The sequence below is a fragment of the Ovis aries genome, chromosome 1 (assembly GCF_016772045.2).
Source record: "Ovis aries strain OAR_USU_Benz2616 breed Rambouillet chromosome 1, ARS-UI_Ramb_v3.0, whole genome shotgun sequence".
Lineage (NCBI taxonomy): Eukaryota > Metazoa > Chordata > Mammalia > Artiodactyla > Bovidae > Ovis > Ovis aries.
This window is the reverse complement of record NC_056054.1, coordinates 142352032-142378731: the sequence shown is the minus strand read 5'-3', so window position 1 is coordinate 142378731 and position 26700 is coordinate 142352032. Positions and strand designations below refer to the sequence as shown.

The 26700-nt window shown below is 38.5% G+C and overlaps 1 long non-coding RNA gene across 1 annotated transcript; it reads right to left on the bottom strand.

Annotated features, from left to right (window-relative positions):
• LOC105607350 (uncharacterized) lies at nt 1–26700 on the bottom strand. The gene is made up of 3 exons (XR_001044040.5): nt 26505–26700; nt 9803–9925; nt 1–3394 (listed from the first exon to the last, which is right to left on the bottom strand). It is a non-coding gene; the product is annotated as an uncharacterized LOC105607350 (long non-coding RNA).

The following is a 26700-nucleotide window of genomic DNA, read 5'->3' as shown; positions in this document are numbered from 1 at the left end:
CTTATTTATATTTGATGTTTATTGCTCTTATCACTGTACAATCGAGGCACTTTAAGGAAATTAAAAACACAAGTTAGTTTTAGCTATATCTGTAATAAATTTAGTTTCATAAAAGTAATTAATCCTACATCTGAAGTATAATTTTGGTAGATTGACTTCCTTTCTACATAATGAATAAAAGTAAGCAGTGAAATATTGTTTACAAGCATACAAGTTAAGATGGCGGATTACAATTGAATCATGTAATTTCTTTCCCATAAAATTTAGCAAAATGAGCGGGAACAAAAAGGCTAATAAAAGCCAATCAGAAATCTTCACCAACAGTCACTAAACAAGAACAATGGAAAACAATGCATTTTAATAAACTAATCCAAAGAAAGAAACAAATGTTTCTGGAGAGGAAGGAAGAAGTGAACAAAAACATGCTCTCAACAATGCCATCAGTCTCAGAAAGAGCTTGTCAATGTTTCCTAATATGGTACGAATGATATAAAGAAAATTCAATTGTTGTCTTTTTCTTCTGCTTGAACATTAGGGGAAAGTCTCCAGGGGAAAGATGGGTGAAGTCTGGAAAAATGAATAATGAAATACCTCTGATAGAAGTAAAGGCTCCAAGGTTTCACAGGGAAATTCTACTTGACAGAGTGTCCAACTGGGTAAAGTGACCCTGGACTAAGGCAAAGGGCAGAGGGCAGAGGGCAGAGGAGAGAGGAGAGAGCACAGTCCTGAGTTCTAAAAAGGATGGCATACCACTTTATCTGAGCTGTCTGCCATGCATGAAACTTCTATTCTTCCCAGCTCTCTGGCTACAGAAAATTGTCCAGAACATAAAATACTCACCCTGTAGACTCTAGCTTGGAGGTGCAAACAAATGGATCCAAAAAAATGCAGTGTCGTGTCAGCCACTTTAATTTTTAAAGGAAAGTAAAAATGTGAACCCAACCACTCACACAGAAGCAAGATGAAAGATCTCATCTTAAAGGAAAATAAGGATAGCCTGCTTAAAACCAGAAGAAAATTCCTACCTGTTGCTGTTCCCTGTAAAACAACTCAGTAAGGACACAAATTCAGTAGGTTAGGCACTTAGAGGCAAGTCTTCTTTTCAGCTCTAAGAACTGCTGTCTCACCAAAGGAGCTAAGTATACACATGGACCAACTCAGCTCCAGTCCTCCACACATTTCTATGCTGAATCCCCACCCACCTCTGGATTCTAATGTCTTAATATAGTATCTCAGATCATAACAACCATATCCACCCAGAGGTCATGATTCCCTACCCTCAATATTGGTCTTGCATCTCCACAGGGCTGCTCATCATTCAGCCTCTGCATTTTCTCTAATCTATCAACTCCTCTTGATCCAACCCCCTTCCCAATCCAGTGAAGGTTCCATGAACTATGATTCTCATTAGCTCCCTAGTGGCTCAGTGGTGAAGAATCTGCAATACAGGAAACCTGGGTTTGATCCTTGTGTGGAGAAGATCCCCTGGAGAAAGAAAGGGCAACCCACTCCAGTACTCTTGCCTGGAAAATCCCATGGATAGAGAAGCCTGGTGGACCATAGTCCGTGGGGTTGCAAAAGATTCAAGACACAACTTAGTGACTAAAACAACAAAAATATTACATTCTGCATTAGAACATTCTCCTACTATTATTTCTAGAGGTGAGTCTTCCTTAGAGTTGTATATCTGCCCTCTTTTATCCTCTCCATATGTTTTAGTTTCCCTTTGTCGCTGTCACAAAGGATTATGGATTTAAAACAACATAAATTTATCCTTTTACAACTCTGAGGAGGTTCAAAGTCCAAAATGAGCTTCATTGGGCTGAAGTCAAGCGGTCACTAGGGCTGGTTTCTTCTGGGTTTTCCAAGAGGAGAAAACAGTTTCCTCTCCATTTCCAGTTTCTATGGACCACTTGTGTTTCTCGTGGCCCCTCACTCTGTATACAAAGAGTAGCACTTCAGTATCTGCTCACTTCACACTGCCTCCTCCTCTGACTTTGGCCCCTCCTGAGTCTCCCTTAAAATTAGCATTTCATTGCAGTGAAGAAAACATTAGATCTGCCCACATAACCCAGAAGGATCTTAATCTTAGATGTTCTTACTTCAATCACATCTACCAAGTCCTTTTTGCCTATAAACTAATAGTCCCAGGTTCCAGGAATTAAGAAGTAGACATATTGGGGGTGAGAAGGGGCATTATTCAACCTACTGTACTTTAGCTCTAACTCATCTACTAAGGATTCTATGGTTAGAACTTTTCTGCAAAGCAACAGAGCTACTACCCAATTCTTCTGTATGAATATCCCACCTACACCTCAAACTCTAAAATATTCAATCACCTATCTTTTTACATTTGATCTTAATTAAATTATTTTCTCCTTTTTTGTATATTTAAGCTTTTCCTTCATTCTGCATCAATTTCATTAGAACGTAGCCAGGGTTAAGGATCTCTCATCTCCCAATTTTGCCTGCTTCCTTGAATAAGTCTTTCTGACGTCCTCTGACTAGATTAAATGTCTCTATTTCATACTTTAATAGCACTTTAAGCCACTCTATCTACATACTTGACATGGTATAATTTTACACAGTTATAATTTTACATAAATTTATTGGTATAAGTCTGTTTCTTCCACTAGATGATAAGCTCCATGCAGGAATAAAGCATAAATGATTTTATTTATTGTTGTTGTTGTTGCTAAGTCTTGTCCAACTCTCCATGACCCCATGTACTGTAGCCTTCCAGGCTCCTCTGTCCATGGGAAATATTTTTATGCAATACTGTATTTCACTAACTTTACACAGATCCAGGGGCATAGAAAATGTTCAGTAAATACTTATTAAATGAATGAATGAATAAGTACCTGCACTCTGCCGGGAACTGTGCCAGGTGTTTGAGGAAATATAATAAGCCATACAAACACAAGCAAGTCCTACTAGTGTTCAAACCTCTTTTAAAAATTGCTTGGGGTTGATAATTTTAATTATCAGAGAGGTTATTGTAATACTTTAGTCTCTAAGAAATTAGCGCATAAACAAGATTAGTACTTTTTTTTTTCTGTTCAGTTTTATTGCTCAAGAATGCAAATGTGAAGTTTCTCTTCCAAGGACATGTAAATGTGGCCTTAGATTGAGTAAGACAGTCTTTGTTCCTGGACAAACACTTCTATATTTTGAGGAGAAGAGGGCATCAAAAAATGATGTCTTTACAGTAAATGCTGTGTTTTATGGAATCCTTAACTTTTATTCTTCAAGGTTTCCCAGAGCTGAGGTTGTCGTTAGCGATAGTCCAGCCATTTTTTGGTGATCACCTGATTTTGATAGGGAGCCAGGAAGAAAAAAGTTGTCTTCAATGATCAGTCCACCTTCTGGCAACCCACAGATGTAGCACAAGGTCCTGTAATTTAATTACGTAAATAACGTAAATAGGAAGAAAGGCTTCTGCTCCAACCTGAATATCTTCAATTCAAATAATCTTCATGATCATTCAAAACTAGAAAGCTCCAAAACACAGTCACTATCTTTGACAAGAATACTTTCTGATAACTTTGATTTCCTGTCTCCATTTAGCCTTGTAAATAATTAAAAAATATAAACTGAAAAATTCATTTATCATATTTTTCTTGAAAACCAGTAAGCAGTAGTTAAATTAGCTTAGCAGTAAAGATGGGAAAGAGAACACAGACATCAAAAACTTACAGAGAAAGTTAGAAAAGACACACTTCTGAAGTCAGATTCCTTGTTATAAAAATGTCTTACATTGCAAACAAGGGTTGTTTCTAATAATAAATCTGTCAGTGGCAGACACTGGCAAATCTACTTCTACAATAATTTGCAAAACCCTTATTTGCCTATTTTATACATGACAATTCCTTGAGTAAAAATGAGTCTAATCTGTAGATCTACAGATCTATAGTATGTTTGTGTTTTGACGTGCTTCTTCATCATTTTCTGCAATGTTTTAGGTCCAGTACATTATCTTGAGCAGTTGGTGGCAAGTATTTATAACATATAATCATTACATTTGAAAATATCTATGTGCTCTGAATGGGGCCTTGTCAACAATGAGAGAACGTTTAGTGGCCGATAGAACCTAGATAGCTATGGGACCTTCCTGTCTACAAGGGGTACTAATCTTCAGCTTTCAAAATTGTATGCTTTGGGACCTCTTAATGGTTTCACTACCACTTAGTATCTGAAGAACATAGTCAAGATTTGCTTATTGGAAACGTGGCACTGCTGAACTTTGGCTGTGATGTACAGTTTACTGCCTTCTTCCTGTCAGCTAGGCTAATTAAGAATTCAACAAACGGCTATTCTATCCTTGTTACAAGTCTAGCCAAACTGTCTCCATTCTCTCTTTCGGCAGTAAGATATCACTCTAAGGCCTGCCGCAGACTCCCATTGATAAATCCTGTTCTTTGAATTGGAGAAACTTACAAGGCACAGGGGCGCCTTTTGTTTTCAATTTCTAACTCAAATGAACATGTGAAGATGTTTGACTAAAGATAATCAGGTTATACCTTTTCTTTCTGGTTTTTCAAATTGGAATTAATAAATGATGTCTTTACTTGATTAAATCTTAAAACCAATTAATAGAAAATAGTTCCTGTGAAATTAGTCTGGTTCCATAATTTGAAAAAACTTGTACCTGTGATAGCACAATTCAATATTTATGAAGATTTTTTTTCCATGACTAAAGAGATACCTGTTAATGGGTTTCTAAAAATAAGGAGATTCAGTCATTATCACTTAAAAAAACTCATTATCTGTTTCAGAATTTTACCAGTCAAGCTCTTATCATTTCTAATTCAGAATTAGAGGAGGAGGGACAAAAACTGTGGTCACTTTTCATAAAAATGGCCCAGTGCTTCATGTGAGTTTCCTTCCCAAAGGTATGATGGAGTAAGGATGGAGGTTGTTTTTGCTTTTGCAAAACAAAAAAGCTTTCATTTAAATTACCTAAGCCAGGACCAAATTTTCTTCAACGCTATTTTAGTCCGTTCCCCTGCTGTCACCTCACTGTTTTACAAGTAATGATAAATGTGATAATGAGTAATGACATCTATTCATGGAAAATGTGAAAGGTCTGAAGTTACAGTACTTTTCATTAGGAAAATGTGTCTCTAGCAGCGACAGGCACCTTGACTTAATCAGCCCAGCTCCAATTCTCTAAAAGAAATAAATTTTCCTTAAATTTTATACAGTCCCCACTTCTTCCACCCTCTCCCCACCCCTTCAGTCCTATTAGCTACACAGGCTTTTTCATGGTAGTTTAAGTGTAAAGAAATGTTTCAACTCTTATTTTATCCATTAAAATGCAAATGATGTAGGGCTTTCTGATTGTTTAATCCCCTGGGAGCTTTTGGATATGCAACATTGACTACATGTTTTCAAAGTGAATTCTTCTATATCCTTCATCTTCTCCCTTCCAGTATGCGAAACACAATGAATGATTAGTGTGGAGCCAGGCAAGCAAGATGTACACAGAGATTAAAAATGACCTTGCTTTCTTGGTCTCCATTTGAGACAAGCTGTATGATGCACGGAGGCCATTTTACAAACTTGAGATGGCACGTTATTTCTATAGCTCTTCTCTATCAGGAGTTCAAAGATATTTATCTCTCAACTGACACTGGTAGTATACTTGATCTCCAGCTAAGAAACTAGTACCTGTGTAATTAATGTAAGAAAAATAATCCACCATTAAAGTCTGTTGGTTTTAGAAATACAAAATATAGTTTTATGAAAAAGAAGTCATATTTTACGGCAAGACAAAAATGTAAACATAAAAAAAAAATCTCTCTGCCCTTTGGCCTCCTCTCTCCCCCTATTTGCATTGTGTATCTGGGCCATGCATCAGCCAACCTTCCCATCAGCAGACATACCTGTTCAGCCATAAAGAGCAGCATTCTCCTAGCATCAAGGCAATTCCTTAAAGATAACATTCCTTCCTGATCTTGTAAGGGGCCGTGATGACACTTAGATCTGATTTGTGTAAACCATCAGTAACACGTCATTTAATATACAGCCTTCAGTCTCAAAACTCATATAACTCTACCTTGACTTCTAAAGGGGGAAACAGTCCTCAGAGATTTCTGAGCTGCTATTCCTGGGTTATAATCTTAAATCTGACTCAAAACCAATTTCCCATTTCTTTCTTAGACTGATTAATTTCTTTGTTGACAATGTTTTGTCTGAGGTTTACTTGGTGGGGGGGGGGAAGGAGCAGTTAAACATTTGAATGCCAAGCCTTTACTCACAAATATCTATATGATGCCAGTATTATACCCAAAATATTTAAACTATATAATACTAATAATATCAAAATAAAACTTAAAACTGTCCCCAAAAGAGTGGAATTAATTTATTTATAGCACAAAGATAGTTTAAAACATTTGAATTTTTTTCCCTTAGTGAGTTCTTAACTTTTAATGAGCAATATCAACATGCTTTTTTAAGGGGACTTATCTTCATTTAAATATCCCTTCCTGCAAACTCACAGCAGAGCAGTATGACTGACATTCATCATCAGTATCTTCCCTTTCTCCTCTCTCTTCTGGGAACACTTACAACCCAGGTCACAATGTGTCATCTAGACTTACCTCATTTCATGCTTCATCAAAATGTATCTATTTTGTATCTCATATATTCAAATGTCCAGTAAGTAAAATAAACTAATTTATTTCTAAAATTAATATTTGCATAGGTAAACATATTAATCCTTATATGAAGGGCAGTGGTTAAAAACCACAAATTCATCGTCATGGTAAGAATGTCAGGGAGGCTAGTGTGGAAGGTATTGATATCTAGTACCTTAATGAGGTCTTTTTCTGCTTCTTGAATTGCCTGATGTAATTCACTTTCCACTCTCCCAGAAAGAAAGATTCACTTTGAAATGTGTATATTCAAAAATCATATTCTCAAACCAACGGCCATAGCCAAACCAATAGGCATGTTATCAATCATGATTTTTTTGTGTGAAAATCATATCAAACATGGCTTCTTGGATTTGCTTAAACTATTTCCTTTTCTCTGACCTTGTTTTCATTTTAAGTATTAATTTTCAAAAATAAAATAAAGTTCAACCTAAATTACTTTTGAGCATAAAATTCATTTTTTGCTCCCCAAAAGTACCACTTCAGCATAACCATTAGCAATAAGCTCCTCTTTTCTGATCTCTGGACCTGATTACAAAAAAACTTTTGCTCTTCAAACCCATGTGTGTGTGCGTGCTAAGTCGTCTCAGTCGTGTCTGACTCTTTGTGAGAATCCCATGGTCCTCCGTCCATGGGATTCTCCAGGCAAGAATACTGGAGTGGGTTGCTGTGCCCTCCTCCAAGGGATCTTCCCGACCCAGGGAAAAAACTCAGATCTCTAAGGTCTCCTGCATTGGCAGGTGGGTTCTTTATTCCTAGCACCACCTGGAAAGCCCTCAGACCCATGAAACTCTCTTATAATCATTGTATTCCCAGTCAATAGATATTAGCCTCAGTGTTTACATAAATAAGTTTAATAAATCTGTGGCCACTTGCAGAACCTATTATGTAAAGATCTCCACAACTCCCTGCTTGTCTAAAAATTACACTTCAGAGGTTTTTGGTTCAATCAGCTTCAAAACATTACTTTTAACTTCAAAATTCTTCCCTTTCTTTTGCAGGGAGAAAATGATAAGATAGGTTCTTTCTATTTCTGTGAGTCAAAATATTTATTTGGCCACCTGACAAAGGTAACAGAATGCTGCTTCCTGTTTGAAAATAAGGAGGAATTTTGCAAAAGCATTGGAAATTTTAATTCCTAATCTATAAAACTTTTAATTCAAATGAAATGACTGATTAAATAACACAAATTTAATTGCTCCTAGAGTTTTAAAAGCACTGTTTTTATAATATGTTAATTACTTTAAACCAGTTCACATAATAAGGCATTCAAAGGCTTTAAGCAAAAACTAAATGGAGCATATCTGTAAAAGTAGCAACTGGCCTTGAATATGAATGTGGTCTTAAAGAAAATTATGTTGTATGCTACAAATAAAAAACTTTAAATATTTACATAAAATTAAATAATCTATTTTCTACTTATTTTCATCCTTGTGTAATTTATCAATTCAGATATTTTAGTAGCCAATTTAGCTCTATGCCTATGTTATTCCATTATGAAAAGGAGTCTTCATGAAACAAACAAGTAAAATAAGCTTCTGCTCTTCAAATGCAAACAAGAGCTTTCTTAATACACAGGAATTCTCTAGAAACAAATTATGGCTTTCCTGTTAATAGATCCAAAGATGAAAGGATGAAGAGGAAACTGATGTTTCCTAAAGATGAGTCTTTATATCTTCTACTCCTAGAAATAGGATACAGTTTTCTATCAGAAGAGATTTGCAGAGGATTTGTAATGAGAGAGACACAGAAAGCCAAGCACTTAATATTTTTTTTTTTTTACTTGCCAAAATTTCAAAAGCCTTTCTAACACTTAACCAGTACTATAGGAGTGATGTATTTACCAGAACTATACATTTGGGACCTGAAAAACTAAATGAATTTATGATGTATTAACATTTTTCCTTTGCTAAGGCTGTAAAATTAATAAACACACAGTAGGTGTGTTGCCTGAACTTGCAGCCCTATTACTCTCCTGTCTATATTTAGTTAGACTTTGAATTAGGAGCCAAGTTGGTTTTAGAATTTTTCACACTATACTTTATTGTGTGTATTTGATTTCCCCAAAACAGATATGAATGTACTGATGGCTGGGATGGTATCTTTCAGTTTTGGGGGACTATTCAATTACATTAGAACCACACAGTGCTCCTGGCACCAGCATCATGGCGATTCATCAAGACTAAATCAGGAAACCAAGCCATTAACTGGTTCTGTGACCCTGGACCACTCATCTCACCCTTCAAGTCTCCTGGTGCTTCTTACATGAAATGAGATGATTACACTCTTTCTAAGAAACATTCCAGATATAAAATTCTATGATGTTTAATTAAGGAAGTAAGTACAGGAAGGGATAATATCGAACGTGTGGGAAGGAGCTTCTTGTTCAAATTCAGGAGTGAAACATAAATTCGAAGAGTAAACTGACAAATCCTTGGTAAAATTGTTCAAGCCTTTGAAAACCAGAGGAAGCATTCTGGAAGAGCAGGATGAAAGCAGAAGAAATCTACTCGCTAAAGATGGCATGACATGGATGCACATTTGTGAGTTAGATGCTTTTCTTTACTGAATGCATTGGCCAACAATGAGCAGTCTAGGTGGCAAAAAACCTGACAAGTCAAACATTAAGACAAACTTAACAGAACAGCTGAAAATTGGGAAAATCCCTCGAAATAGGAAAACAGCAGTGAGGTGATCCTAATCTCTGCCTAGATCCGGCTTACATCTTATAATGTAGCCTGTTTGACATTGAGAACAAGTGAACTTTGCGTGTTCGGTCACTTCAGTCGTGTCCAACTCTGAGACCCCATGGACTGTAGCCCGCCAGGCTCCTCTGTCCATGGGATTTGCAAATCAAGAATACTGGAGTGTGTTGCCATTTCCTTCTCCAGGGAATTTTCCTGACCCAGGGATAGAAGTGGGGAAACCCCTTAAGTAAACTTTGATTGCATACAAGAACTTCACACGTTTTCTTCCTCGTATGCTTTTCAAGCCACAATTTCTCTCTTTTCATATTGTGCATCCATTCACAACTTGTTATAGCTATAGTTAATATTTTCATCCTTTAATCTTGATGCTAGAATTAAGTGTTTAACATTCTACTGTATTATACTGTTAGAGTATTCTGAAGTTGTCTATCAGCTTACTTTTACTGGTGAATTGTATATCTTCATGTTACTTATATCAGGGGATCCGTTGCTAAGATGTTCCTAGTGGCTCATGGGTGAGCTTCTTAATGGAGTCCATGATGCAGTTAGTAGGATTCATGTCTTAAAAAAAAGAAAATTCATTTGGCTGAGCCAGGTCTTAGCTGCAGCACATGGAAACTTTAGTTGGGTCATGTGGGATCCAGTTCCCTGATCAGGGATCAAACTGGGCCTCCTGCACTGGGAGCTTAGAGTCTTAGCCACTGAACCACCAGGTGGTCCCAGAGTCATGTCTTTTAATACCCTAGAAGGGTTCTGTCTGTTGTGCTCTCAGCCTCCCCTTTCTCACCACCCACCCCCCTCAGTCATCCAGCTCATAATTCAGGTATCTGGATGAGGAGAGAGAGAAATGAGCTCCTTTGGCAGCATCTCACATGGCTGGGGAAGTTGAGGGCTCTCTCACATGCTTCTGCTATGCCCTGTGGGAGAATCCTGGCTAAGATGGGCCAAGAAAAACTGGTATAGCAGAGTTCAGTGCCCAAGGCACATAAAACAGCCTTATTATTTAGGAACACGAGGGAAATCTCAGCCAAGTTTTTATGTGACAGACTTAACTAGCAAGCCCTTCAAAGAGCAACATCAGACCTGCTGTATTAACTCTTTCCATAGTCACCCTGACACTGCTTCTAAACCCCAGCTGTGGCACTTTCTTCCATAGCTGCAGTTACATCTTGTTTGGATTCCCCCCATGACCGCCAAACTCATAGAAACAGCCTCATCACATCCTCTGCAGAGAAACTAGGCACCAGTCCACCAGCTCTATCTCCTTAAATGTCTGAGTTTCCCCTCCGCAAGTCTCTCCTTTAAAGCTTTTAAAATAAATAATCCCAACCTCTTCCTTGTTCACTTAGACCTAGGCATGGTTTCTGCTTCCTGCAACTTCTATTTTTGGTAGTTTCATTTTTTCTGTTGAGTTCATTAACAACTTTCCACATAGCTTAAAATCTTTATATGAAATTATATATGGTCAGATATCTACTGCAGCTCTAAGCTCGACTCTGACTAATACAAGAACAGAGACCATCTTCCTTTGGTAGAGGTGGTCAACAAGCTAGAAGCACCAAGATTTGTTGATTCACTTACTCGTTAATTTTCATTTTTCATACCAAGTTTGTGCTGAGACAGCTGTGGCAATAGTAGCAAGAACAGAAGTAGCCACAGATTCAGTGACCTCTGATGACACCTGCCCTGGATGAACCTGAAACCATATTTCAGCATCAACTAAAAGACTGATGCTGAAGCTGAAGCTCCAATACTTTGGCCACCTGATGCAAAGAAGCAACTCACTGGAAAAGACCCTGAGGATGGCAAAGATTGAGGGCAAGAGAAGGATGACAGAGAATGAGAATTCATGACATCACCAACTCAATGGACATGAGTTTGAGAAAACTCGGGGAGATAGTGAAGGACAGGGAAGGCTGAAATGCTGCAGTGCATGGGATCTCAAAGAGTGGACATGATACCACCTGAACAACAAATGTACCAAAAAAGTCACTGTAGACATATGACATTTGATATTCCATTGTTCACTTCAGTTCAGTCATTCAGCCGTGTCTGACTCTTTGCAACCCCATGAACCACAGTATGCCAGGCCTCCCTGTCCATGTCCAATTCCCAGACTTTACCCAAACTCATGTCCATTGAGTCGGTGATCCCACCTAACCATCTCATCCTCTGTCGTCCCCTTCTCCTCCTGACCTCAATCTTTCCCAGCATCAGGGACTTTTCCAATAAGTTAGCTCTTTGCATCAAGTGGCCAAAGTATTGGAGTTTCAGCTTCAACATCAGTCCCTCCAGTGAACACCCAGGACTGATCTCCTTTAGGATGGACTCGGTGGATCTCCTTGCAGTCCAAGGGACTCTCAAGAGTCTTCTCCAACACCACAGTTCAAAAGCATCAATTCTTTGGCACTCAGCTTTCTTTATAGTCCAACTCTCACATCCATACATGACTCCTGGAAAAACCATAACCTTGACTAGATAGACCTTTGTTGACAAAGTAATGTCTCTGCTTTTGAATATGCTATCTAGGTTGGTCATAATTTTCCTTCCAAGGAGTAAGCATCTTTTAATATCATGGCTGAAATCACCATATGCAGTGATTTTGAATCCCCAAAAAATAAAGTCTGACACTGTTTCCCCATCTATTTCCCATGAAGTGATGGGAACAGATGCCATGATCTTAGTTTTCTGAGTGTTGAGCTTTAAACCAACATTTTTACTCTCCTTTTTCACTTTCATCAAGAGGCTATTTAGTTCTTCTTCACTTTCTGCCATAAGGGTGGTGTCATTTGCATATCTGAGGTTATTGATATTTCTCCCGGCAATCTTCATTCCAGCTTGTGCTTCCTCCAGCCCAGTGTTTCTCATGATGTACTCTGCATATAAGTTAAATGAGGAGGGTGACAATATACAGCCTTGACGTACTCTTTTTCCTATTTGGAACCAGTCTGTTGTTCCATGTCCAGTTCTAACTGTTGCTTCCTGACCTGCATACAGATTTTTCAAGAGACAGGTCAGGTGCTCTGATATTCCCATCTCTTTCAGAATTTTCCACAGTTTCTTGTGATCCACACAGTCAAAGGCTTTGGCATAGTCAATAAAGCAGAACTAGATGTTTTTCTGGAACTCTCTTGCTTTTTTGATGATCTAGTGGATGTTGGCAATTTGATCTCTGGTTCCTCTTCTTTTTCTCAGAAAACTTGAACATCTGGAATTTCATTGAACTTATTTTTATAAGATAGAAAAAAATGCTTTTGAGATTTTTGGTCACTTTTTTTTCAATATCAGATGAAATTATATTCATAATGGTCAATAACTTAGGAAAGCTGATGTATTATGTGTGCTCAGTCATGGAATTTTCCAGCAAGAATACTGGAGCAAATTGCCATTTCCTACTCTAGGGGATCTTCCCAACTCAGGGATCGAACATGCACCTGTTGCGTCTCCTGCATTAGCAAGCAGATTATTTACCACTGTGGCACATAGGAGGCCCTCTTACTACACCTGATCTTAGCCAAAAGGCCAAAATCTAATAGAATTTACTTTTAGAAGGTTATACTTGATGGGATAGAGCCTTGAACTAATTGCACAAAAAGGACTGTACCTATAGTCAGCTAGCTTGAGTCACTGGAACACAGTTAGAAAACTGTTAACCAACCACTTTGACTTTCAGAATAACAATGATGTTGGCCTTTAAGACTTATTTAACATTGTTGAACTTTTATGGATAACCTGAAATTGTACAAGCATAAAATTTTATAGAGAATGAGGATCAATAGAGAAGGATCTGTTATATCACAGTCACTGAACATAGGAATTTTATCTCAATGCTGAAAAGATGTTTCTCTCAACCACAGCTTACATATATGGCCACTTCAATGGTGTACCTCTATAACATTTTCCTGAATTCCCATAAATAAGAGTTCTTACTGTTATTCTCTTTAGGTAATTGCAGCTTCCAGAATAACCTCAGGTCATTGAAATGTCCTGGTTCTGCAAGAAACCCTTTATTAGCCAGATTCCATCATGAAAATCCATCTTGCTACTGCTGTGAAGATGTGACTTTATGACCTTGGAGGAAAAAAATACAAAGAGCTATCCAGTGGCTCTTCATGGTGAAATAAATGCTGTCAGGGTATGTTTTCTAAACCACAGTTGTTAAGAAATGGCTTCACCTCTTGGTTCTCTTCACCCTCCTCTGCCTCATGAAAATCTTCTAGGGAGTCACATGTATGTTGGGTGATATATACATAATATATACATATTCACAAAGTGAATAGCCTTTGTTCTTAAAAAATATGAACTTCCACTGTTCTTCGTTGACCGTTGTCTCCATCAAGGTCCAGTAAGGGAATGAAAACCATACCAGTCATTGAACAGACAGAATTTAAATATTAGGAATTTTCAATTAGATATAAAGTTGTGAATTAAGTAACTGAAGGGCTTCCCAGGTGGAGCTAGTGGTATAAAGAACCCAGCTGCCAATGCAGGAGACATAAGAGATGTGGGTTCAATCCATGGGTTAGGAAGATACCCTGGAGAAGGAAAAGGCGACCTACTCCAGTATTCTTGCCTGGAGAACCCCATGGACAGAGGAGCCTGGTGAGCTATGGTCCAAAGGATTGGGCACAACTGAAGTGGCTTAGCACACACACAAGTAACTGAAACAGAAAAAGAAAACACCATTGAAGAATTGATGCTTTTGAATTATGGTGTTGGAGAAGATTCTTGAGAGTCCCTTGGATTGCAAGGAGATCAAATCAGTCAATCAGGAAATCAACCCTGAATATTCATTGGAAGGACTGATGCTGAAACTGAAGCTCCAATACTTTGGTCACCTGATGCAAAAGGCCAACTCATTAGATAAGACACAATGTTGGAAAAGATAGAAGGCAGGAGGAGAAGGGGACAACAGTGGACGAGATGGTTGGATGACATCACCGACTCAATGGACATGAGTTTGAGCAAGCTCCAGGAGATGGTGAAGGACGGGGAAGTCTGGCGTGCTGCAGTCCATGGGGTAGCAAAGAGTTGGACATCACTGAGCAACTGAACAACAATTGTACCATAGAGGCAGCAACAACTAGGGATCAGATACCATCCCTGAGGCTGAAAGAATGAAAAGGAAAGGTTGGACTTAAAATTTAGAAATTTAGGTGAGGAAGAGTGGTCCTGAATTGTTGAAACTCAGATTTTTGAAGAGAGAATGGGTTTAGTTATGAAGTGGGTACTAGTGTTTCTGAGCTTAGAGAAGAGACCCCAAAATGCTGGGACCCCAATCCCTGAGGATGTGATGCTGTTGGTTAATGGTGGTACTGTAAGAGTAACCCAGAGAGGCTTGCTCCATGAGTGTTGAAAAAAGTGCAAACTGAACCCAACAGCTGCTACCCAGGGAAATGAAAAAGCATTGTCAAGATGATACTCAGGGAACTGCAAGTAGATTGGAAGCCAACAAGGCATGCACAGAAGGGCAGTGTCCCTGTTTTCTTCTCCAGCTTTACAGTCCCCTCCTTCTGTCCTCTTGTGGTCAGCTGGTAAGTAGAAGTGAGGTTTGCAGAATCTCAGCTTCAGCTTCACAAAGCAAGTAGAGAAAGGTGTTTGGAGCTGAGAGACAATTACTTAGTAAGTGACACAACCATCCACAGAACATTCTTCTGAAATAACTGCAAGTTGACTCCTGATTACAATCACACTGTGGTTAACAGTGTAACTACTTATAAAGGTTGGTAGCTTAGTAGGAGACTATATAACTCTGCATAACTTCATGGTTTTAACAGTGGAGAGAGAAATAATGCAAATTCCAATCCATGTTTATTATGTGATACAAGAAGATGAACCATACATCTGCATATCTCTTTCTGATGCTTGTTTGAAGAACACTGATGCACTCTATGACTGCCGAGAGTAAAAATTGTAACATAAATTTGACACTTACCAACCATTAAAAGGAAAAACTGAGAAGTTCCTGTTTTTTAAACCAGATCAAATGAAGCTAATCTCAAATGATGTTTGTTGAAAATACACTCACTCCCATCCCTCTCCTAAAACACCACATAAACTAAATAACAACTAGAATTTCTCACTTCTGCCTATGTCAAAAAGTCAAAACCTGATTTTGATTAGTGTGTGAAAATATATGTTGTTATATCCTGTTGGTGAGAATTTCATTCACATTTCTGTACAGGGGTACCTTTTGGCTGTTATACATGACAACCCTCTAAAGCAATCATCTGCAGCCTTTTTGGCACCAGGGACAGTTTTTGGAGAAGACAGTTTTTCCATGGACAGGGGTGGGGGTTGTTTGGGGATGATTCAAGCTCATTACATGTATTGTGCACTTCATTTCTATTATTATTATATCAGCTCCGCCTCAGATCATCAGGCAGTACATTCCAGAGGTTGGGGACTTCCTGCTGTAAGTGAAGAAGTGAAGTGGCTCAGTCCTGTCTAACTCTTTGCGACCCCATGGACTGTAGCCTACCAGGCTCCCCCATCCATAACATTTTCCAGGCAAGAATACTGGAATGGTTTTCCATTTCCTTCTCCAGGGAATCTTCCCAACCCAGGGATCAAAACCAGGTCTCCCACATTGCAGGCAGATGCTTTACTGTCTGAGCCACGAAGGAAGCCTAAAATATGCTTTATTCTTTTCAACAGAAAACTCATTTCTAAAACTTTACTCCAAGGAGATAATCACATGGGTATAAAATAGATTCATTCACAGATTTCTCTTATTAATGTCATTTAAAGTAAAATAGAACTGATAATAAACTTAAACATTCATCCATTGAAGAATGTTGCTGTTCAGTTGCTAAACTGTGTCTGACTCTTTGTGACCCCATGGACTGCAGCACCCCAGGCTCCTCTGTTCTTCACTGTCTTCCGGAGTTTGCTCAAATTCGTATCCATTAAGTCAGTGATGCTATTTAACCATCTCAGTCTCTGCCGTCCCTTCTCCTTTTGCCTTCAATCTTTCCCAGTAACATGTAATGAGATACTATGCAATCTACAAACATGATTATAGATATGGGTATATCTTTATTAACAAAGAAAGAACAAGTTATAAAACATTCATTCAACACCTGAGTACCTGTTTGGCCAATGAACCAAACACTGCCTTTGCCCACAAAAAGCTCCCATTTGTGTATAACTATTTGAGTATACTTATTGGACACAAACATATGTGTATATATATATATATATATATATATATATATATATATGAACTAAGTTCTGAATATTCATCGGAAGGACTGATGTTGAAGCTGAAACTCCAATACTCTGGTCACCTGATGCAAAGAACTGACTCAATGGAAAAGACCCTGATGCTGGGAAAGATTGAAGGCAGGAGGAGAAGGGGACGACAGAGGATGAGATGGCTGGATGGCATCACCAACTTGATGCACATAAGTTTGAGTAAGCTCCGGGAGTTGATGATGGACAGGGAAGCATGGCATGCTGCAGTCCATGGGGTCGCAAAGAGTTGGACACAACTGAGCAACTGAACTGATATATATATATACACACACACACACATACATGAATATCAGGCAAGATCTCCTTAAAAACATTGAGTCATTAGCATAAAGAAAAAAACACATTTTTCTCTCAGTGGTGGGACTGTAGCTGATTTCTACTTCTGTCTTTGTCCTTTTTTTACTTTAAAAAATCCTACGCTTATTCAAAATCTAGGGCTCTAAGTCTTAGCAGAGTTCTCAGTTGAATGTGATTTTTTTTTTTTGCTCAGAATCACTTTATCATTTGGTTTGTGTCATTCTTGGGGACCTTATATTCCATTCTGAATTATAATTAGTTATGTACTTGTCCTTTCCCCTTATATAAGATAAAAAGTATCTTGAGAACAATGACACCACCATGTGTAACTTTCCATCTCTCATAACATCGAAAATAGAGCTTGGCATTTAGTGTGTGCTCAATAAATATTGTGTTTCATTCCTAATTTCACTCGCCATCAAACTGCACTGGGCATTAATCAGAGTAATTGTTTCACTCATATAGTTTATAGGTAATCATGCACTACTTATAGCCCATGCTGAGGAGCTGCCTTAGTGAGCAATGTTTCATAGTATACATCCTAAGTCCTCTAGACAGAGCTGACTGTTCCAAGGGTGGACAACTGACCCAAAGACAGCCAGTCCAAAGGCTGGCCACAGACCTGACCCAGGATGAAAATTTGACTAATAGCTATTCCCTGGAGGAAAAAAAAAAAAGGCAAATGGTTATAAACATAGGAAATGGTGCTCAGCTTTATTAACGATTGTGAAAATGCACACTAAAACAAAGCAGAGACACGATTTCTTCATCCATTGGATTATTTAGAAGACAGTGTTTTATGTGGAAGAGAATAAAGAGAAATGGTCACTTCTAACATTGCATGGGTGGTAATGTAAATTTAGCTTTCCAGTTCAGTTTAGTTAGCTTTGGGGAAGGCAAAGGGACAGCACCTTCAGCATTTACATTGCGCTCATCTTTCGATGTAGTTATTCTGTACCAGGAATATAATTTGCAGAGATATTTCCTTGTGCATAAGGATGAGCAAAGGATGGTCTTTATAATCTTAAATGAAACACTTAAAACTTTCCCTTCATTAGGAAAGAAGGGTTAAGTAAGCTATTTACGTCCATGAAGTAAAAAAAGAATCAGGAATGCAGTAAAGTTACTAAAATCAAATGCAGTGTCCTTAGCAAGACCCACAGTCCTGTGTAATCTGGCTTCTGCCTCTGAGAACTCATTTCCTCTCTCTTCCTTCATGTCTTGCTCTGTTTCAAAATCTAGGGCATTTTCACTTTCTTATTCTTCTACCTGTATTATTCTTTCTTCAACATTCTCTTAGCTGGTTCATTCTCTTCAAAAGCTCTGCATGAATGGCACCGTGTGGCATCCTGATTTCTACCTTCTCAATATTTTAACCCACTTTATTTTTCTTCACAAAATGTACCAGCTCCTAACATTAAACGCTGAAAGTGAAAGTCACTCAGTAGTGTCTAACTCCTTGTGACTCCATGGGCTATAAAGCCCATGGAATTCTCCAGACCAGAATACTGGAGTGGGTAGCTGTTCCCTTCTCCAGGGCATCTTCCCAACCCAGGCATTGAATCCAGGTCTTCTGCATTGCAGGCGGATTCTTTACCAGCTGAGCCACAAACGAAACCCAATAATATTAGAGTGGGTAGACTATCCCTTCTCCAGTGAATCTTCCCAACCCAGGAATCGAATGGAGGTCTCCTGAATTGCAGGCAGATTATTTACCAACTAAGCTATCAGATAAGCCCATTAAACGTTGAGCTACATATTAATAATCAATCTCCTTCACTAGAACCCAAATGTTTATAGGCAAATATTTTATCTATTCAGTTCAGTTCAGTTCACTCACTCAGTTGAGTCCAACTCTTTGTGACCCCATGAATAGCAGCATTCTAGGCCTCCTTGTCCATCACCAACTCCTGGAGTTCACTCAGACTCATGTACATCGAGTCAGTGATGCCATCCAGCCATCTCATCCTCTCTCATCATCCTCTCCTTCTGCCCCCAGTCCCTCCCAGCATCAGGGGATTTTCCATTGAGGCAATTCTTCGCATGAGGTGACCAAAGTATTGAAGTTTCAGCTTCAGCATCAGTCCTTCCAATGAACACCAAGGACTGATCTCCTTCATGACGGACTGGTTGGATCTCCTTGCAGTCCATGGGATTCTCAAGAGTCTTCTCCAACACCACAGTTCAGTTCAGTTCAGTTCAGTTGTTCAGTCATATCCGACTCTTTGCAACCCCATGAATCGCAGCACACCGGGCCTCCCTGTCCATCACCAACTCCCGGAGTTCACTCAGATTCACGTCCATCGAGTCAGTGATGCCATCCAGCCATCTCATCTTCTGTCATCCCCTTCTCCTCCTGCCCCCAATCCCTCCAGCATCAAAGTCTTTTCCAATGAGTCAACTCTTCACATGAGGTGGCCAAAGTACTGGAGTTTCAGCTTTAGCATCATTGCTTCCAAAGAACACCCAGGGCTGATCTCCTTCAGAATGGACTGGTTGGATCTCTTTGCAGTCCAAGGGACTCTCAGGAGTCTTCTCTAACACCACAGTTCAAAAGCATCAATTCCGCAGCAACCTCGGTTCGTATCCGAGTCACGGCACCAAAAAAAAAAAAAAAAAAAACCATCAATTCTTCGGTGCTCAGCCTTCTTCACAGTCCAACTCTCACATCCATACATGACTACTGGAAAAACCATAGCCTTCGCTGGAAGGACCTTGGTCAGCAAAGTAATATCTCTGCTTTTGAATATGCTATCTAGGTTGGTCATAACTTTTCTTCCCAGGGGTAAGTGTCTGTTAATATCATGGCTGCAGTTACCATCTGCAGTGATTTTGGAACCCAAAAAATTAAGTCTGACACTGTTTCCACTGTTTCCCCATCTATTTCCCATGAAGTGATGGGACCAGATGCCATGATCTTCATTTTCTGAACGTTGAGCTTTAAGCCAAATTTTTCACTCTCCTCTTTCACTTCCATCAAGGGGCTTTTTAGTTCCTCTTCACTTTCTACCATAAAGGTGGTGTCATCTGCACATCTGAGATTATTGATATTTCTTCTAGCAATCTTGATTTCAGCTTGTGTTTCTTCCATTCCATCATTTCCCATGATGTACTCTGCATATAAGTTAAATAAGCAGGTTGACAATGTACAGCTTTGATGTACTGTTTTTCCTATTTGAAACCAATGTCCAGTTAGAACCGTGTCCAGTTCTAACTGTTGCTTCCTGACATGTGTACAGATTTCTCAAGAGGCAGGTCAGGTGGTCTGGTATTCCCATCTCTCTCAGAATTTTCCACAGTTTATTGTGATTCACACAGTCAAAGGCTTTGACATAGTCAATAAAGCAGAAATAGATGTTTTTCTGGAATTCTCTTGCTTTTTCTTGTTTTTCTGGAATTTCTCTTGCTTTTTCCATGATTCAGCAGATGTTAGCAATTTGATCTCTGGTTCCTCTGTCTTTTCTAAAACCAGCTTGAACATCTGGAAGTTCACAGTTCATGTATTGCTGAAGCCTGACTTGGAGAATTTTGAGCATTACTTTACCAGCGTGTGAGATGAGTGCAATTGTGCGGTAGTTTGAGCATTCTTTGGCATTGCCTTTCTTTGGGATTGGAATGAAAACTGACCTTTTCCAGTCCTGTGGCCACTGCTGAGTTTTCCAAATTTGCTGGCATATTGAGCGCAGCACTTTCACAGCATCATCTTTCAGGATTTGAAATAGCTCAACTGGAATTCCATCACCTCCACTAGCTTTGTTCATAGTGATGCTTTCTAAGGCCCACTTGACTTCACATTCCAGGATGTCTGGCTCTAGATGAGTGATCACAGCATCATGATTATCTGGGTTGTGAAGATCTTTTTGTACAGTTCTTCTGTATATTCTTGCCACCTCTTCTTAATATCTTCTGCTTCTGTTAAGTCCATACCATTTCTGTCCTTTATCGAGCCCATCTTTGCATGAAATGTTCCCTTGGTATCTCTAATTTTCTTAAAGAGATCTCTAGTCTTTCCCATTCTGTTGTTTTCCTCTTTATCTTTGCATTGATCACTGAAGAAGGCTTTCTTATCTCTTCTTGCTATTCTTTGGAACTCTGCATTCAGATGCTTATATCTTTCCTTATCTCCTTTGCTTTTGGCTTCTCTTCTTTTCACAGCTATTTGTAAGGCTTCCCCAGACAGCCATTTTGCTTTTTGGCCAGTTCAAATCAATTCTTCGGTGCTCAGCTTTCTTCACAGTTCAATTCTTACATCCAAACATGACCAGTGGAAAAACCATAGCCTTGACTAAATGGACCTTAGTTGGCAGAGTAATATCTCTGCTTTTCAATATGTTATCTAGGTTGGTCATAACTTTCCTTCCAAGGAGTAAACATCTTTTAATTTCATGGCTGCAATCACCATCTGCAGTGATTTTGGAGCCCCCAAAAATGAAGCCTAAATGAAGACACTATTTCCCCATCTATTTCACGTAAAGTGATGGGACCACATGCCATAATCTTAGTTTTCTGAATGTTGAGCTTTAAGTCAACTTTTTCACTCTTCTCTTTCACTTTCATCAAGAGGCTTTTCTGTTCCTCTTCACTTTCTGTCATAAGGGTGGTGTCATCTGCATATCTGAGGTTATTGATATTTCTCCCAGCAATCTTGATTCTACCTTGTGCTTCTTCCAGTCCAGCGTTTCTCATGATGCACTCTGCATATAAGTTAAATAAGCAAGGTGACAATATACAGCCTTGACGTACTCTTTTTCCTATTTGGAACCAGTCTGTTGTTCCATCTCCAGTTCTAACTGTTGCCTCCTGACCTGCATATAGGTTTCTCAAATGAAAACCTACAAGAACTTTTAGAACTAACACCCAAAAAAGATGTCTTTTTCATTATAGGGGACTGGAATGCAAAAGTAGGAAGTCAAGAAACTCCTGAAGTAACAGGCAAATTTGGCCTTGGAGTACGGAATGAAGCAGGGCAAAGGCTAATAGAGTTTTGCCGAGTGAACGCACTTGTCATAGCAAACACCCTCTTCCAGCAACACAGGAGAAGACTACATGTGGGCATCACCAGATGGTCAACACCGAAATCAGATTGATTATATTGTTTGCTGCCAGAGATGGAGAAGCTCTATACAGTCAGCAAAAACAAGACCGGGAGATGACTGTGCCTCAGATCATGAGCTCCTTATTGACAAATTCAGACTTAAATTGAAGAAAGTAGGGAAAACCACGAGACCATTCAGGTATGACCTAAATCAAATTCCTTATGATTATACAGTGGAAGTGAGAAATAGATTTAAGGGCCTAGATCTGATAGATAGGGTGCCTGATGAACTATGGACTGAGGTTCGTGACATTGTACAGAAGACAGGGATCAAGACCATCCCCATGGAAAAGAAATGCAAAAAAAGCAAATGGCTGTCTGGGGAGGCCTTACAAATAGACCATTCAGGTATGACCTAAATCAAATCCCTTATAATTATACAGGGAAGTGAGAAATAGATTTAAGGGACTGGATCTGATAGACAAAGTGCCTGCTGAACTATAGATAGAAGTTCGTGACATTGTACAGGAGACAGGGATCAATACCATCCCCATGGAAAATAAATGCAAAAAAGCAAAATGGCTGTCTGGGGAAGCCTTACAAATACTGTGAAAAGAAGAGAAGCGAAAAGCAAAGGAGAAAACAGAAGATATAAGCATCTGAATGCAGAGTTTGAAAGAATAGCAAGGAGAGATAAGAAAGCCTTCCTCAGTGAATCAATGCAAAGATAAAGAGGAAAACAACAGAATGGGAAAGACTAGAGATCTCTTCAAGAAAATTAAAGATACCAAGGGAACATTTCATGCAAAGATGGGCTCGATAAAGGACAGAAATGGTATGGACCTAACAGAAGCAGAAGATATTAAGAAGAGGTGGCAAGAATACACAGAAGAACTGTACAAAAAATATCTTCATGACCAAGATAATCACGATGCTGTGATCACTCATCTAGAGCCAGACATCCTGGAATGTGAAGTCAAGTGGGCCTTAGAAAGCATCACTATGAACAAAGCTAGTGGAGGTGATGGAATTCCAGTTGAGCTATTTCAAATCCTGAAAGATGATGCTGTGAAAGTGCTGCACTCAATATGCCAGCAAATTTGGAAAACTCAGCAGTGGCCACAGGACTGGAAAAGGTCAGTTTTCATTCCAATCCCAAAGAAAGGCAATGCCAAAGAATGCTCAAACTACCGCACAATTGCACTCATCTCACACGCTAGTAAAGTAATGCTCAAAATTCTCCAAGCCAGGCTTCAGCAATACGTGAACTGTGAACTTCCAGATGTTCAAGCTGGTTTTAGAAAAGGCAGAGGAACCAGAGATCAAATTGCCAACATCCGCTGAATCATGGAAAAGCAAGAGAGTTCCAGAAAATGTCTATTTCTGCTTTATTGACTATGCCAAAGCTTTTGACTGTGTGCATTACAATAAACTGTGGAAATTTTATCTATTGGTTACTATCAAGTCACCAGTGTCTAGAGAGACATATTGTAATGAATATGTGTGTCAGATTAATCAATTAATTCTAAGGTATGCATTAGAATTATACATTTTAACATGAAAAGATATCTAAGATATACTGATGTTGCCAAAAAATACAAATGATATGGTCCCATTTATGTAAAGAATAAGTGTGTGCATATATATGTATATATACACACACTTTTATATGTTTATGTATATATATATGTATGTATGTATAGATATATATTTCCATGGTGGCTCAGGAGTAAAGTCTCCTGACAATGCAGGAGATGCAGGTTCAGTTCCTGGATTGGAAAGATACTCTGAAGAAGGAAATGAAAATCCATTTCAGTATTCTTGCCTAGGAAATTCCAAGGACAGAAGAGCTACATTCCATGGCGTAACAAACAGTTGGACATGACTTAAACAACTGAACAACCACTATATATGTATACATATATATATGTATACATATTTATATAAGCTTATACATGAATGAATTTGTGTATTTGACCCACAATTGCATGTAGATATTTAGATAAAGAACTGAAATTACACACATCAAATTGTTATCTCTGGCAAGCAGAGTGTCAATGGGAAGCAAGGAAAAGGAACTTTCACATTTTACTTATTATACTTCCATATTAATTTAATTTAATTTAATTAACTTATTTCTTTTCTTCTTTCTTTTGTTTGCTTATTTGTCGTTTTTAGTCCTGTCTTTAGGTGTAACCTAACTGAGTGAATGTAAGGCAAATTATACTTTTTAAAGCTACAAAGGAAAAAGAACAATACTAGACAAAATGATACAAAAACAGTTGTGTTTTATGTTAAATTAAAACGCTCCCTCCTTCTGAATTTTTCTACTCAGTACATCAGTGTATCATGATAGATTACAGTACACACTGCATTTTATTTTCTTTAGAGCTTCTCTATGTGATGAAAGAGAGGTTGTTTATTTTTTATTTTTTTAATTTTAAAATCTTTAATTCTTACATGCGTTCCCAAACATGAACCCCCCTCCCACCTCCCTCCCCATAACATCAAGAGAGGTTGTTTTGTGTGCTAAGTTGTTCACTCATGTCCAACTCTTTAAGACCCCATGGACTGTGGCCCACCAGGCTCTTCTGTCCATGGGGATTCTCCAGGCAAGAATACTGAAGTGGGTTGCTGTGCTCTTCTTCAGGGCATCTTCCCAACCCAGGGAGAACTCAGGTCTCCCACACTGCAGGCAGATTCTTAACATCTGAGCCACCACATGATATTGGTCTCCTATCTCCTTATTCATTAAATTAAAACATCGTTTGTTTTTATTAAGCATTTATGAAATCATACCTATAGTCCTCCTATCATGGGATTTTATCATCTTTAAGGTTTCATATGGGATGTAAATGAGACTGATCATTGTAGCCAATATAATCTTCCAATTATAAAAATTGTGCTGTTTATCTAGAAATGATCCCTGAATGTGTTCACACAGTTCAACCTCCAGTGTTACATTACAGAGAATACCAGTTTACTAACAATTTCAAGATTGCCTTGGGGTTTTCCTGCTTCAGAGCATGAGGTTTATCAGTTGTGAATGAGGATTAAATCTGAGCATATATGATTACAAACACATACATGTCAAATCTTAGCTTTCACATTCAAAGTGCCTGCAAATAAAGAACTGCTCTTTTAAATGCAAGCTGGAAAAAAAAAATAAGGTATCACATCTCATTTGTAGATTGTGTTCCTTCCTCTGAAAAAGAGTGAAAGATGAGGTCACACTGTTCTATTAAAGCATATTCCCTTTTACACTGAGGCAAAGATATGATTTAAAAGTCTGCTCATCACTCTAGCTCTGCCTTTTATGTGTGAGCTACTGAAACATAAATATACCGCTAATTCTTTGCAACTACAAGACTGTAAATCAAACACGCCACTTAGTAAATGACCCTTATTCCTCATCTCTGTTTCTTACTAAAGATTACTAGCTATTTGTGGCTACTGCAAGAACACATAGAAAGTTTTGAGGAAGATACTTTTGCCTATCATTCCCCGAAGGCAGCTTGCTTATTTTGAAGCTCTCTTTGTAAAGAAACAAACAACTGGTTGAAAGGTGAAAATTCTAGTCAAATAATTTTTGTAGGGTTTATATTTTCATTCTTTTCATAGGATGGTAAGTGATGATTTGTGAAATATATATTTTTTCTGCTGAATTCACTAATTGTTTTGATGGTAAGTAATTAGAGACACACATCCACTAAGAAATGAAATAATCAGACAAAAAGAGAATTTGTTGCAATAATCCCTCTTGTAAAAAAAATTAGCAATAACAATTTAAAAAATTAATTCAGCCCAACCATAATAGTAACAACTCCCATTTACTGAATATTTGCTGTTTACTGGCCACTTACCAGAATTTAGCACCTCTGGCCAGCTCACAGTTGAGAGCCTATTGGATTTAGCAATAAGCAAGTCGCTGTTGTATTTGCCAAGATTAGTTTCTGAATCAGTTCCAGTGGAGATGAAAGACTAGTTTCAGTATATTAAGGAAGATTGGGTAAGAAGGAAGTAGAAAAAACTACCATGGAAACAAAATTACTCATAAAAGGAAAAAGAGTAATATAGCCCCAAAAAGGTGGTTAGAAAGCTGGACTTTGATAAATTTTTTTTTTAGTTTTCTTTTTTTTTTTTTTTTAAGATAAAGGCAAACTGAGCTGATGTACATGAAATGTGGAGCAGCAGTTTAAAGGTACAGAAGAGAGATGTAACAATCCTCCGAGCAAGGCAACTGAGGGTACAAAGAAGGGGAGGGTTTCTGGGGAAGATATAACTGCTGTGTTCAGATTCTGTCAAACCCTACTGGACATCTATCCTTAGGCATTCCACGAATGCCTCAAACTCAGCATTTGCATCCCCCATCCCCAAAATGTTCTGCTTCTTCTTCCTCTCTTAACAAATGGCAACATTATCCACCTACGTTCCCAAACCAAAAATCTGGACATGATGCCGAATCATACCCTTTCCTTATCCTCTCATTCTATTGCAAGTTCTGCTTATCTTTTAAAAATATGAATATTATATTTCTCCTGAGAATCTTACCCTGAGAAGTCCAGGTTAGATGCTCTATGATATCAGTCAGGATCCCATCAGAAAAACAGGAATTACAGCAGGTATTATAGGAGAGGCGATTTAACACAAGAAATCGGTCACACAAAGAGAGAATGAAGGAGCTGAAGCAACTGAAAGAATAACAACAGAAGGGCAACTACCACCTCTAGAGACTGAGGAATGAGTC